General features: G+C 34.4%; 1 long non-coding RNA gene across 1 annotated transcript in view; it reads right to left on the reverse strand.

Annotated features, from left to right (window-relative positions):
* Window positions 1–14353, reverse strand: part of LOC141570684 (uncharacterized) — a 69908-nt gene extending 55555 nt beyond the window's left edge. The window contains exon 1 of the long non-coding RNA XR_012495004.2: window positions 14206–14353. This is a non-coding gene — a long non-coding RNA (uncharacterized LOC141570684). The remainder of the gene's footprint in view (window positions 1–14205) is intronic.
* Window positions 14354–14637: the final 284 nt, after the last annotated feature.

The raw sequence follows: 14637 nt of genomic DNA on the forward strand, positions 1-14637 counted from the left end.
CATGGTCATGAAGGCACAAATGATAAAAAAGGTGGAGGGGGCAATTTGGAGATAGAGAAACAATCCAGAATCAGCGGACAGTGGTGTCCAGTATCTGAACTCTGCAGGCTGTGATAACAGAATGAAGTGATGGGGGCTAAAAGCACTGAAAAAGTATAATCAAGAAGATGAAGTGTTCTGTCGAATACAGGTGGGGGCGGCGATGAGATGGAGCCAACAATGGCATGACTTCTGCAGCAGATGCAAAGTTCATTCACTAGATGTATCAAAACTTTGTAAAGCTGTATCTGCAGAGATTATTTATTTAGTTTAGGTTTGGGACATTATCTTTATGAGAATCCAGATGCTTTGGCACATTTTATCTTCAGAATTTAACAGAAAAGTCTATCCTTGCCTAGGGTGGCATTTGCTGCTACAAATCATGACATGCTGGGTTTTAGTTGCAGCTGTAAACTGAAATATGTCTCCTTTTAACGTCTACTCAGTGGCCCCAGTTCTGCCCTCAGGAACTAACACAGATTAAGTTGAATCCCTCTTCTGTGCAGCAGCCCTTGAACTGTCATTATGGGTTCCCCTTTCCTTCAGTTCCTCAGGTCCTCAGCTCCTTAAACTATCCATGTGGATAAGGACTCCATTCCCTAGGCCATCCTGGTCATCTGCCTCTATGCAAGCTCGAATTAGTCATCTCTATCCTAAGAGAGGAAACCTGCCCAGGACACAAGTTTCCAGAGTCCTGTGACTGGTAAGAGTAGACAGGAACTGCTGCTTCCTCATCCTGTGCACTCCGTGAAGACATCCTTGACTTGCTAGCAGTCTTTTCCAGCAGGCCCTTGTACTACCGATGCCTCCTGAGGTTACAGTGTACCCACACTTGGAGACATTTATCACACGGACTTTGTGAATCCATCTGTTCCCATGCAACTCCTTCTTGTTTAACTTCCGAGTCAAGTTATGCTACTTACTAGGACAGCAGCAATATGTGGAGAAAAGGAGAATTTATTATCGGCATTACAAAAACAGCCAGCATCTATTGAGCTCCTCTGTATGCCAAATAATGTTAATCTTTTCATGAATTACATCCTTTAAAAAATTAAAATATGACTTTTATCATAAAAATATAAACAAATAGAAAAACATCAAATAGTAGAAAAGGACATAATATGAAAAGTAAATCTTACCCTTATATTACCTTATCACAGATTTCCATATTTTACATACTCCACCAAATTTTTTCTGTGCATTATTATTATGTATGTCTTTACACAATATCTATAATACTCTGATCTTAGATATTTTTAATCTATCTAGTTCTTGGTAATCATTTTGTAACATCATATACAGAGTCACCTAAATCTTTCTAATAGATAAATGTATTGTGTGAATGTACCACAATTTGCATCTCCTTTAATTCCAAGAACAATCCTATGCATTGGGTCTTATTATCTTCATTAAACATACAGAAAAGTGAGGTTTAGAGAAATGATTACCTTGCCCAATACCACACATTTGAACAGTTACTCAGTAAGGGTTCATGTGGTACATTATCTGCCTGACTCTAGTGTTTATCCATGTAAGCTATTACTAACCACTCTAGAAAAATAATTTTCATGAGTGGATTTCATAATACATCACAAACAGAATTTTTAAGTGTATAATGGGTCTTCCTTTATATTTTGCAATTGGTACAATAAGATTTAAAATTTGGCTCACACATTTTATTATGACCCAAAAAATGTTGAAATAGCTCAGATTGCCATGACCTAGCACAGATTGTGGACTCCATCGATATCAACAGTAGTTTTCCAGATTCTAATTTAAGAATGAAATAATATATCCATATTCATGAACATTGTTAATTTCTATACAATTTCAATTTTTTGTTGTACAGGTACATTTTGGTTTTATTTATTTTTAACAGAAATTGTTATAGCAACCAGAAATGTCTCATGTATTAAAAATCAATCAACTGAATGGGAGATTTTTGAAAACAGTGCTTCCGATTATATCCAAAATAAACAAGGAACTCATGCAACTCAACAACAAAAAGCAAACAACCCAACTGAAAAATGGGCAGAGGACTTGAAAAGACATTTCTCCAAAGAGGACATACAAATCACATAGACATGAAAAAATGTTCAACATCACTAATCATTTTCAACATCACTAATCATCAGAGAAATGCAAACAAAAACCACAATGAGATATCACCTCACCCCAGTCAGAATGGCTATCATCAACAAGATAAGTAGTAACAAGTGTTGGAGAGGCTGTGGAGAAAAAGGAACCCTCATACACTGTTGGTGGGAATGCAGATTGGTGCAGCCATTATGGAAGGCAGTGTGAAGGTTCCTCAAAAAATTACAAATAGAATTACCATATGACCCAGCCATCCTTCTCCTGGATATCTACCAAAAAAATCTGAGAACATTTATTCATAAAGAAAAGTGCACTCCAATGTTCATTGCAGCTTTATTTACGGTGGTCAAGACATGGAAACAACCAAAATGTCCTTCGATAGATGAATGGATAAAGAAGTTGTGGTATACATACACGATGGAATACTATTTGGCGGTAAGAAAAGATGAAATAGTACCATTTGTCACAACATGGATGGATCTTGAGAATATAATGCTAAGTGAAATAAGTCAGACAGAAAAAGTAGAGAGCTATATGATTTCACTGATACATGGTATATAAACCGAAAACAACAAAAGAACAAGACAAACAACTGAAAGAACAAAAATCACAGACATATACAATAGTTTAGGAGTTACCAGAGGGTAAAGGGGGAGGGGATGGGGGGGTGGTAGAAGAGGTTAAACGGGGTCTAATACACACAATGTGAGATATAGATAATGTATTATAGAATTGTACACCTGAAATCTATGAAACTTTACTAACAATTGTCGCCCCAATAAACTTTAACTTAAAGAAAAAAATCTGTGTTTTATTTACTGAGTTTTTAATACTTTTATTTACCCTATTTCAGAAAGCCATGGTTGGTCCTATCTCCTGGATTCATATGCCATCATTGTTTCTTGAATAAAGTTGCTAATTGCAGGCAGAAACTATTAAAACATGATTATGATGCTGCTAAAAGAAAAAACATGTCAAGTGTCAACCAAATATTGTAAGTCTGCTGTGTTTCAAATTGAGTCAAAATAGATTGCTTAAATTTGTTCTTTTTAGTGCCTGTTTGAGAACATGAAAAAGATACACCTGTTATAGTAACACATTCACTGAGCATCAAGGCTGTTCATCTTTACAATAAATAAATTAAGATTTGGGGTCCTCTTGCAATTCTCAGTTCAATCTGACTGACTCTGACACCTCTGTAATCAAATATATCCACATGATATTGTAAGCCACATTATAGTACATTAATAGCTTGTAAAGTAAAATTGATGCAGCATGATGGAATGTATTCCTAAAGCAGTGACAAACTTATCAATGATAGATGCACTAATGGATATGTTGAATTGCAATAAATATAAATGCAGAATAGCAATTGCAGAGCATTAAAAATGTCATCTTGTGAGTTTAGGTATTTATGAGGCTGAGCCAGCTGGAAACACGAGTGGTGTGCTCCTACGAGCCACGGCAACTCTGAGGTTCCAAGGAAAGCAGAGGCCCTTTCATCAAATAGGTCAGACTGCCAACAAATTGTTGTCACAGCTGTGCTCTTGTCATTTAGGCCTCCAATGACTCAGCCCTTTGTTTTTTCCTGCTTGCACATCTCACCCCACCTTTTCCCTGGGTTTGGGTGCTTCACTCCTGCAACCTTTCCAGCATATTTCCCCTTGGTGACTCTCCTCACATGTTTTGATTCATCTCCCAGGCATTGATCTAAAACTCAGAGAACTGACATCAGGGAAGCACCTCAGCTACTTCAAGAGGCACTGCTATTCCTTCTGGGCTACTTTGGCCTGTCAAACCCAACAGGCCAAGCAGAAATGCTCCACGCTGTTACACATTTGCCTCTGATGTGTCTAGTGCACCTGCCCAGGCTTCCTGAACCCTAAAGACTTAATGTCAGCTTAATGTCAGCAAAATCCCGCAGAACAGCAGGGTCCAAGGTGCAGTGGAGGACAGGAACAACTCACATGTGTTTTTTACCATGCTCAAGCAAGAACCACAGCATCAGGACCAAGTCACAGACACGCTATGTGTTCTAGGAAGAAAGCGTGTGGATGTGAAGTCTGTTTCTCAACAGCTAGTGATTAGTTATGGAATTTTTTGAAACATGATGATGTAGTAGATTAAGACTTAGCAACATTTTTTAGTACGTGCCAATCTCAGTCTCAAGTTTGATAACGGGTTATATTATAATTACCCAAATATGCTCCCTTAATTTCTTAGGCTTTCATCTGCACCTAAAGTTTTCATAAATTGGTAGACATTTGTTGTCAGCATATTAAAGTAAATTACTCAATACTTTTTGGAATCAGATGTTACAACATGCTCTTGATGTTAATAAAAGATTTTCAAACTGAAGCTGTTTTAGAAGATTACTGGATTTGCCAATATATAAATAAATATTTGACAATTACAATTCAGTTTATAATTACAAATTCAGTTTTTAATTCATTTTTTTATGAAAATAAGTTAGTTCGCTTGTCATTGATTCTGCTTATCATCATAAAACCATGATAATTAAACTATATTAAACTTCAGTGACAGTCCTCTGTCATTGTTATTCAGTAGAGGTAAACAAGATAAGTACTGAAACTAAAGAGAAAAGCAGTAGCAATATGCAACACAACAAAATTAAAACGCAGTATGACATATTTAGTCTGACCATGCTTTTCCTCATCTAATAGCCTAGACATATCAAATAGAAAGTAAAGGAATCTTATAAACTTGACCCTCCAATGTATTTTCTATTGGTTGCTTAAGCAATTATGAAATATGAAATATGTAGAAACCATGTCAGCCTTAAAATCAAATTTCAATATAATGCTAAAACTCACCAAAACTTGTATCAATTATTTTGATTTTTTTAATAGCTAAGATAAAAAAAAACACCAAGGCTATTTTATACCAAATTAGTTTTTATGCCAAATTAGTAAATAGAAGGAAAATGTTACAGAAAAATTGAGAGTAAAAGAGAGAGAACTGTATTGAAAGTCCGCCATTTTCAAACTTAGTTAAACAACTTTTTATTAAACATCAGTTATAATCCAAGCAACTCTTTAAACTCTAGTGAGTAAATATTACTTGGATATCTTTTATTGTCAGCCAAGGGACATAAACAGAGTTAGCAAGATCCCGTGCTCACAGGGTCTTATATTACATCAAGGTAAGGGGAAGATAAAACACACATTTTTAAAAAGATAAACAATAAAAAATATTTCATATATTTTATTGTACATTGTTGCTGGGAGAATTAAGTGTTGTACTTAGAACTCCACTGGCAGAGAACAACTGGAATCTAGTGCCCAATTTCTCCTGGACTCCAGCCTATGTGCCTTTTTCATTTGCTGAACTTAATCTGTATCCTTTCACGATAATAAAATATCATGAGAATAAGAGCTTTTCAGAATTCAGAGAGTCCATTTAGCAAGTCACTGAAATGGAGAGTAGTCTTAGTGACACTGACCCAGAAGTTTATTGGGCATTAAAGAAGAGATGTCTTATAGGCTGTTGGCTAAGCAAGTTGAGAATTATAGGAGGAATCAAAACTGGTAATAATGATTTGAGTCATTGGCATATGAATGTTAGACTAAAATGTGGGAGAGTCCTAGGAAGTGTCCCCAGGAAATCACCTAGAGAGAGTCTGATTTAAAAACAAAATGAATTGAGGTGCAGCTTTTAGGAGCTCACATTATTAGAAGGAGCCCAAGAGGACACAGAAGCTACTACTTGTAAATAGAAGAAACCCAGAAGGAGTAACAATCAGATGCAGCAGAGGAAGGCATCCCATAGGAGGGGCTCACTGGCCCAGGATCCTGAAGGATGAATAACATTTTCCTGTTCATTTGGAAAAGGAACCACATACAAAAAGGAAGAATGACTCATAATTTATTTAGTTTGATAAAACTGATATATTTAGTGATTTAGCATTTGAGGGAGGCACTTAAAATACCCTGATAGGCAGAATAATGGAGCCCCAATTGTTCACATTCTAATTCCGGGAATCTATGACTATGGAAAGGGGTCTTTGCAGATATGATTAAGGATATGGATTTTGGGATGGAATTATTCTGTATTATACAGGTAGACCCAGTGTAATTACATGAGTTATTTAAAATGGAAATCCTTTCCTGGTTGTTGTCAGAGTGAGAGATGTGATGATGGAAGCAAGGGCAAAGACATGCTAAGTTGTTGACTTTGAACATGAACGAAAAAGTACAAAAGTCAAGGAGTACACCTAGAAGAAAACATAGGCAGTAAACTCTCAGCCATTACCCTATATTCTCACTGATATATTTCATCAGGCAAGGGAAACAAAAGAAAAAAATCAATAAATGGGGCTACATCAAACTAAAAAGTTTTTGCACAGCAAAGGAAACCATCAACAACAACAACAAAAAGACATCCTGAATGGAAGAATATATTCACCAATGACACATCTGATAAGGGGTTAATATCCAGAATCAAGAACTAACTTATTTTCATTAAAAAAATTAATTAAAAACTGAATTTATAATCATAAACTGAATTGTAATTGTCAAATATTTATTCATATGTTGGCAAATCCAGTAATCTTCTAAAATAACTTCAGTTTGAAAATATTTTATTAACATCAAGAGTACATTATAACATCTGATTCAAAAAAGTATTGAGTAATTTAATATGCTGACAACAAATGTACACCAATTTATGAAAACTTTGGGTGCATATGAAAGCCTAAGAAATGAAGGGAGCATATTTAGGTAACTATAACACACCCCATTATAAAACTGGAGATTGAGATTGGCACATACTAAAAATGTTGCTAATCTTAATCTACAAACACCAAAAAAAAAAAAAAAAAATCCCGTAAAAAATGGGCAAAGGACCTGAATAGACATTTCTCTAAAGAGAACATACGCATGACCAGTTGACATATGAGAAGATGCTCAACATCACCAATCATTAGACAAATGCATATAAAAACCACAATCAGATATCACCTCACAGCTTTCAGAATGGCTATCATCAATAAATCAACAAACAAATGCTGGCGAGGATGTGCAGAAAAGGGAACCTTTAGGCACTCTTGGTGGGATTGCAAATTGGTGCAGCCACTATGAAAAACAGTATGAAAGTTCCTCAAAAAATTAAAAATAGAACTACCGTGTTTCCCCGAAAATAAGACCTAGCCGGATAATCAGCTCTAATGCGTCTTTTGGAGCAAAAAATATATATATAATTAGTATAAAAATTAATATAATTAATATATTATATTACATATTATATTATAGACTGGGTCTTATATTGTATAAGATCTGGCATTATATTATATCGTATTATATTATATTATATAAGACCCGGTCTTATATTATAGTAAAATAAGACCGGGTCTTATATTAATTTTTGCTCCAAAAGATGCATTAGAGCTGATTGTCCGGCTAGGTCTTATTTTCAGGGAAACACAGTACCTATGAACCAGCAATTCTCTTCTTGGGTATTTATCCAAAGAAATCCAAAACACTAATTCAAAAAGATAAATGCACCCCTATAGTAGTGCATAAATAGTGACTGCAGCACTATTAGTGACTGCAGCACTATTTACAGTAGTCGAGATATGGAAACAACTGAAATGCCCATCAGTAGACAATTGGATAAAGAAATTATGGTACATATGCACAATGGAATATTACTCTGCCATAAAAAACAATGACATCTTACCATTTGCTACAATATGGATGGACCTAGAGATTATTATGCTAAGTGAAATAAGTCAGATTGAGGAAGACAAATACCATATGATCTCACTTATATGTACAATCTAAAAAACAGAATAAATGAACAAACAAAACAGAAACAGACTCATAGATACTGAGAACAAACTGATAGTTACTAGATTCAAGGGGGATTGGGAAGCTGATTGAGAAAGGTAAAGGGATTAAGAAGTACAAATTGGTAGTTACAAAATAGTCATGAGGATGTAAAGTACAGTATGGGGAATATAGTCAATAATATTATAAAAACTATGTATAGTGTCAGGTGGGCACTAGACTTATCGGGGGGAATCACTTCATAAATTATTTAAATGTCTAACTTCTATGCTGTACACCTGAAACTAATATAAAAATATTGAATGTCAACTATAATTTTAAAAAGTAGTCATGGGGATATAAAGTACAGGATAGGGAATATAGTCAATAATATTGTAATAACTATGTACAGTGTCAGATGGGTAATATACTTATTGAGGTTATCACTTTATGAGGTAAACAAATGTCTAATAACTATGTTGTTTTGTGCAACTGAAACTAATAAAAAAAAAAAAGTCAAGGAGTGAAGACAACCTCTTAAAGTTGAAGAAAACTAGGAAATAATTTTTTTCCCAGAGACTCAGGAAGGCTAGCAACCTTTAAAAACCTTAAAGTTAGGCCAATGAGATCCATGTCAAATTTCTGCTCTATAGAACCCCACAAATAGTAAATTTGTGTTTTTTAAAATTACAATTTATTATAATAGCAACAAAAAATACTAATTCAGAAACAAATTGATGATATTCAGGTTTTTCATTTTGTCTATGCACTTGAAATATTCTTCTTTTAAAAAAAATTCTAAGGAAATGACATTAAATTTTTCATTTTAGTTGGGATCTTCAAAAATACAAGAAAAACTATTTTATAATCCTTGAACTGTTGCTATACCATAAAATGTTTATTTTTTTGAAAATCAGATGTCTTAGGAAGACAAATCTTTGTTTTCTGGGATTTTACTGACCAAAATAGCAATATCCAGAATGTTGCAGCACCAGGAGTTCAATAAATGCTGAAGGATGACTTTATGTAATTTTCTTCTAATTGCTGCCATGCAAATCATAGTCAGCTGTAGAAGTCAGGAGGCCAAAGAGAAAAAATTCTATAAACATACCCGAAATCTACCAAACCAGCCTGCCTTTTATCTGTTTTACATATAAGATGTCTATGGAACACTACACTTAAACAAAAGGTCTGTTGCTGCTTTAAAAAGTTGGAAAACTTGAACCTGAGTCATTTCAGTTCTGAACAGCACATTAGACCTCTGGTAGTCTATTCTGAATAAAAATGGTGGTCAATGGTGCCACCATACTATTTACCCAGCCATAAAATTTATGAAATTGGGACTCCCTTTCATGGTACTTAATTGTGAGCTCCATAGAAAATAAGAAAACATCTTGATTACCCCCGAGTGTCCAAAGCAGTGTTAAATGATAGAAGTTACTACTTCCCAAGTATGTTGAACAGAATACTGGTATCATGAAAAGCTCCAAACCAAAGAACTTTCATTAGTCATATAAATTTAGGAAAACTGAATCTAGTAAGAGAATTACAATGCTTTTGAAAGCTCTGTGATAAAGATGGCTATTTAACTTTAGTCAGTGTTTCCTAAAGTTCCATGATCACCAAGTTCTTAAAATGGGGGTTGGGGGACATGGTGGGAGGACATTCCATGGAGCTGGTGTTCCCACAGAACACATATTCAGAAAAGCTTTCTTAAGCTGTATTCAGAGAAAGAAAATATTTTCACATTCTGATTGGAATTCTTTGAGTAAAGACAGTTTTACTCTAATTATGCTATTTTTCTTTAAAGGACTTAGTTCTTTGTTATATATAAAGTCACTGCCATGGTATGTCTCTGTCTCTCCATAAATTGTGTGGGGGTGCGTGTGTGTGTGTGTGTGTGTGTATGTATGTGAGTGTGTTTTTTCCTTCAATGGTTGTCTGTCAGTCTTAGTCACTGTCTTGTACTTGTCTTGTACTTTTTTTAGTCACTTGTACTTTTTCTCTTGCCTTGCGTCTAGAGCCACTAAGGGAGCTGACTCTACTACTCTAAAGGCCAGTTCTCAGCCTTAAGGACACCTGGAAGGATAAACAGCCTTAAGGACATCTAGATAGGTTAACTCGGGAATATAGAAACCTGATTCAGAATAGACAAGCCAGGATGCTCTGAGCATACTGGTTCTCTAAAGAAGAGGAAATCCTTAACTCCGTCTGTCTCTTGGTGGACTTCTGTACCCAGCTAAGACAGAAAGCAGCTCTCTTTTAGCCACACACTTCAATACATCATCAAAATTTTCATCAAGGGCATATGGGAGATATAGCCTTCATGTTCTTTGAATACAGGACAGTTCTGTTCCTTGAAAAGAATTTGTAGCCTACTGAATTCCTTGTTTGAAATTCTGATAAGTAAATCTCTGTTAACTGAGTGATAGTATTGCTGCCTTTTATATATCCGTAGATTTTAATGAAGTCATTAAATTCATTTTTAAAAGAAGATAAAGCCAGATATCAACCCTGACCTTGAATGTCTCACTGACAACCACTTTTCATATAATAGAAAACATAACTTTGAAGGACAATTTTGGTTAATTTTTTCCTAAAAAAAAAAAAAAAAAAAAAAAAACAATTTAATCTCTATATAACTCAGTTCCCTCATCTGTGAAATAAGGGAATTTGTTTAGAGTGCTGCTAAGGTCGCTTACATTGCTAACGTGTGGCTAATATAATATAAACTATTATATATATATATGTGGACTTCCACTGTTTTCATTGTTACTAGTAATAATAATAATAAAGTAATTCCATGCATACATGCACCACAATATTATATTGTATATAACTTTGTATAGCTCAGACAACAGTAAGGTGTTTATCTCAGCAATTTTGTGAAGAAGGACAACAAGGAAACTGCCATTGAAACAAAAACGGAAATAGAAACTTAATTATATAAATAGATGAATTTGTCAAATGATCCAGTTTCCCACTTTCATTGTTATACTTTTAACCTGAACGTCTCAGCTTCATAAAACAGTTTCAAAATTAATACTTGATTTTATTAGATATTTAAATATTTTCCCTAGGTGTTGTTGACTTGTGTTCCACGGAACTACAGGGAATTTCATGTTCCTCCATTACATCATTATGTTCCTGTAAAACATTAAAGCCAGGCTTTAAAAAGTGACAGTTTGGGAGGTCCCAAAATAGGACTTAAAGGCTCCTTCCTGTGACTTCCTTCCAAAAAAAATATTTCAGAGAAACCCAATGGTTTGAGGACAGTCTCTCCATTATTTTCTGATACAAGTTCATCCTTCTTCTTAAAAATGAAGTAGGATCTACACAGTTTCTCCAAGTTGCCTACATATTTCGGGTAGTACAACTCTATTATATTCAAGTATTCACAAAGATTAAGTATCTACTCTGTGCCAAGGATTATGCCAGGTCCTGGAACCACAAAGAAGTAATCAGAGATTTCGCCATGTAGATTCATTGACCCAATAAGCATAATTTGAATTTAAAATATTGGTACATAGTAGACCTTCAGTCAATATTGTTAAAATAAAAAAATAAAAATAAAAAAAACTGTCCTTGGCACCTGAATAGCTCATAAAGAATAAAGAACAGAAGGAAAATTAAATACCTACATCGGAAGGTAGTATGACTTTTTTCTAACTCATCACTCTGATATAATTCATTGGAATACCACTTAAGTTTGAGGTTGTGATATTTTCATCCCAAACCAGATTGTGCCATAGTTGTTTTTCATGTTAAGTAAAGGACCAACAAAGAAAATCCCTGGATATAGCACAGCTGCCTGACAAGTTTAGTGCTAAAACAAGACCCAAGCAACTCACTGGTCTTGGTTCACTGCATTATACTGAGGATATATCAATAGCACTGCAAGAGAGGCTCCAAGCAGGGTCAAGTCCACATGGCTGACAAGAGAAAGCAGGGGCCAATGAGCTGAAGCTAGCAGCAGAACAAGCAGGGCAGTAGTAAGTACATGCCTGTAATGAGATGTTTTCCCTCTTCTGCTGTTCCAGTTATTAACAGCAAGAACAGAAACTCTAACAAGTGCAGTGGACAGGAAAGAACCTAGGGATATAGTCTCTTGCTATAATTTGAAAACAGTAGTTTTCAAAGTGCAGAGAACTCAAGATCTGAGCTTCTAGAAGCAGCTCACTAATGGTGGGAAAGAGATGGGGATCATATCTCAGTCTTCTACGTTTGCTTATTCAAAAATATGCATTTCATTATTTTAAACAGATATGATGATAGTGCTCTATTATAAATGCATTTTAATGGAGGTGACAGTCTCCAGAACCCTTCATCCAAGCAAGAACTTCATTCTTTCTGGCAAGGATCCCAGAGAGGATCTCCATAACTCAAAAACTTACATATTATTATACTTTTGCTCAGGACCAAACATTGCCAAAAATGCTAGAAATGCACATACATCCAAATCAACCTTAGGAACAACAATGGATATAGCAGATAAGAACCTACTTTCCAATTTCAAATAGACTTAACATTCAGAAATGTATCAATATATGCAGAGATCATACTTTCACCACAAACAAGATACAGTATTTGTAAATCTTTAGTAGAATTTGTCTACTTTTTATTGCTCAGGAATTATTTGTGCTTTTCTACATATAAAATTAATGTTTCATATTTTTAAAGAACTGCAAATCATATTTAATGAAAACCCAAGAGCACAACAAATAATGTACATTTCAGTACATTAAATAAATGCAAATTTAAAAAATTTTTTTAAATATTGAAGTACAAATAAAATCAGTGTAAAGAAAATCTTGAATTATAATACTAATACAGATACTTTCTATGGCTATCACTTGACTTCTGTTATCCTTAAATTCATGTTGGTGAAATAATATTTAAGTTTCTATTTTTCAAATTATTCTGAAGCCAAAGGAATATGTGCTATGTAGTGAACTGTAAGCCCTCTGAGGGCAAGGACCATGTCCATTCATTACCTCATGCCTGGCCCAATGATGCCTTCCACCTGAACATTACTGACTAAATAGTAGTTGAATGAACAAGTGAATGGAAGAATGAGTGAAATAATGAAATAATAGGAATCTAAACACTATCCTTATAATTCAGGCATAACTGTTGTAGACAAAGGAAGAGTCAAAAGAATGGGTTATTAAAATTAATCATCCACTATAATTGAATTCATAAGATAACTTGACTTAAATTCACTAAATAATTTCTCTCCAATTACAGACACAATAATTTGATATGGGCAAAGTTCCAGCGTGAACACTGGATCACTGTGATCACTTAGAATTAGCCCTACTTTATTTGACTTTGTTTTCTTTCCCAGGAGATAAGATTATTTCTTACCTCTGTTGAGAATTCTATTTGTCTGCTCATCTCCATTTCTCTAGGTAACCAAAGTGTTAAACAAAATGTCTCTATTTTGATCAAGATAAAATAAAATTGAATTAAACTATATTTAGTTCTGATTTCTGATTAACAGTTTCTTGGCAGTATTACAAGTTTAAAAAATTGCTAAATTAGGATGAGATGAACCTTTATTTTCTTGACATTTAAAGACCCAGCTCTCTTTTTGACAAAAACATCTGAAAAAATGCATAATGTTTATCTCATAGTCTACATAGCAAATCTGTGATATTTTTATTCTAACTTTATAATCAACATTTTTTGTCTCTTAAAAAAGAAAGAAAAAGAAAAGGAAATGGGGAATAATTACTGTTAAAAAACATAATATAGTACTTTTCAGGAACAAAGGACAGGGAATAAATTAAAATCTATTTAGAATCTTAAAAATTAAAGTATCTTTTCTTGACAATTCTAGAAACTTCATGAAATATTTGTACTTATTATAAATCCTTGTAACTTTCATGGTGGTACGATTTTTAGTTATTTCACAGCATAGCATGAACTTAATTCTCTAGAGGCAAATACTCATGAGTCCACCTTGATTACTTTTTACCCAGCATTTAATTGGAAGAAATCAGCGAAAATAGCATATTAGTATAACATCCCACATTTTAAAAAATGTCTTGGGTATTTTCACAAACTCCAAAGATTAAGTTTCCTGGAAAAAAGAAAGAAAGAAAGAAAGAAAAACAAAACAAAGACATTCCCACTTTTTTTTTTTTATCACCTTCTACAATTTGACTCAGAAACTTAACATTCATTTTTGTATTAGCATCCTTAGTATGCAAAGTTCCATAAATTACTGTCTTGAGTTATGGAAAATTTTAAGAATTCAATGCAACAAAGTTTAACTTACCTTAAAAGAGATATGATTTCATAAACACTTTTTAAGACAACCTCAGTTCTCTGGTCAAAAGCAGTACAAAGACTTCCCTCTCTTCTCTTCCTCTTCTCTGAGACCCACTGAGTTGATGGTTCCCTCTCTGTCTGTGATAAACACAGCAGAAGACTCTCAGAGTTTGTCCTCACTCCTGATGCCACACACCTTTTCTTGGCACTTCATTTAGTCCCAAGGGAAAATTCCTGCAGAAATTTCCTTCTCCATAATCTCTTGACAGATGGCTCTGTTGGCAAGAGTCTTAACTCTTAGGAGTGCTTTAATAGGCTTTTATTCTTCCACATTGCCTCCTCACAGGTTTTATCTTTTAATTGCATATTGGTTGATGCTCAATGTCCTAACAGGCCAGAGCATCACTGCCCCCTTGTAGTACTCCCCAGCTAATTTGCT

The sequence above is a fragment of the Rhinolophus sinicus genome, chromosome 3 (assembly GCF_057876585.1).
Source record: "Rhinolophus sinicus isolate RSI-liver-muscle chromosome 3, RSI-T2T, whole genome shotgun sequence".
Taxonomy (NCBI): domain Eukaryota; kingdom Metazoa; phylum Chordata; class Mammalia; order Chiroptera; family Rhinolophidae; genus Rhinolophus; species Rhinolophus sinicus.